The following is a 1,553-nucleotide window of genomic DNA, read 5'->3' on the forward strand; positions in this document are numbered from 1 at the left end:
AATTTATTGAGATTCATTTTGTGGCCTATCATATAGTCCATCTTAGAGAAAGTTCCATGCACTGTTGAATAGAATGTATATTCTGTTGTTGTTGGATGAAATGTTCTGTATATATCTGTTAAGTCCATTTGTTCCAGGGTGTAGTTTAGATCCATCGTTTCTTTGTTGACATTCTATCTTGATAACCTGTTCACTGTTGTCAGTGGAGTATTGAAGTCCCCCACTATTATTGTGTTGCTGTCTATCTCATTTCTTAGTTCTAGTAGGAATTACTTTATAAATTTGGGAGCTCCAGTCTTAGAAGCATATTTGCTCCACTTTTAATTGGAGCACTTAGGTCATTTACATTCAATGTTAATACTGAGATGTGAGGTACCATTCCATTCATCATGTTATTTGTTGCCTGTATACCTTGGTTTTTTGTTTTTGTTTTTTAAATTGTATTTTTGTTTTATAGGCCCTGTGAGATTTATGCTTTAAAAGGTTCTGTTTTGATGTGTTTCCGGAATTTGTTTCAAGATTTAGAGTTCCTTTTAGCAGTTCTTGTAGTGGTGGCTTGATAATGGCAAATTCTCTCAGCATTTATTTGTCTGAAAAAGACTGTATCTTTCTTTCATATATGAAACTTAGTTTTACTGAGTACAAAATTCTTGGCTGATAATTGTTTTGTTTGAAGAGGCTGAAGATACGGCCCCAATCGCTTCTAGCTTGTAGGGTTTCTGCTGAGAAATCTGCTGTTAATATGATAAGTTATGTTTTATAGGTTATCTGGTGCTTTTGTCTCACAACTCTTAAGATTCTTTCCTTCATCTTAACTTTAGATAACCTGATGACAATGTGCCTAGGCAATGATCTTTTTGCGGTGAATTTCTCAGGTGTTCTCTGTGCTTCTTGTATTTTGATGTCCAGGTGTCTAATAAGGTCAGGGAAGTTTTCCTTGATTATTCCCCCAAATATGTTTTCCAAACTTTTAGATTTCTCTTCTTCCTCAGGAACACTGATTATTTTTAGTTTGGTCATTTAAGATAATCCCAGACTTCCTGGAGGCTTTGTTCATATTTTCTTATTCTTTTTTCTTTGTCTTTGTTGGATTGGGTAAATTCAAAGACCTTGTCTTCAAGATCTGAATTTCTTTCTTCTACTTGTTCAATTCTATTGCTGAGACTTTCCAGACTATTTTGCATTTCTATAAGTGTGTCCATTGTTTCCTGAAGATTTGGTTGTTTTTTATTTATGCTATCTATTTCCTTGAATATTTCTCCCTTCACTTCTTGTATCATTTTTTGAATTTCCTTACATTGGGCTTCACCTTTCTCTGGTCCCTCCCTGATTAGCTTAATAACTAACCTCCTGAATTCTTTTTAAGGTAAATCAGGGATTTCTTCTTGATTTGGGTCCATTGCTGGTGAGTTAGTGTAATTTTGGGGGGGCTGTTAAAGAATCTTGTGGCCGGGCGCGGTGGCTCAAGCTTGTAATCCCAGCACTTTGGGAGGCCGAGACGGGTGGATCACGAGGTCAGGAGATCGAGACCATCCTGAGCTACACGGTGAAAC

The sequence above is a fragment of the Colobus angolensis genome, unplaced genomic scaffold, assembly GCF_000951035.1.
Source record: "Colobus angolensis palliatus isolate OR3802 unplaced genomic scaffold, Cang.pa_1.0 Scaffold52, whole genome shotgun sequence".
NCBI classification, from domain to species: Eukaryota; Metazoa; Chordata; class Mammalia; order Primates; family Cercopithecidae; genus Colobus; species Colobus angolensis.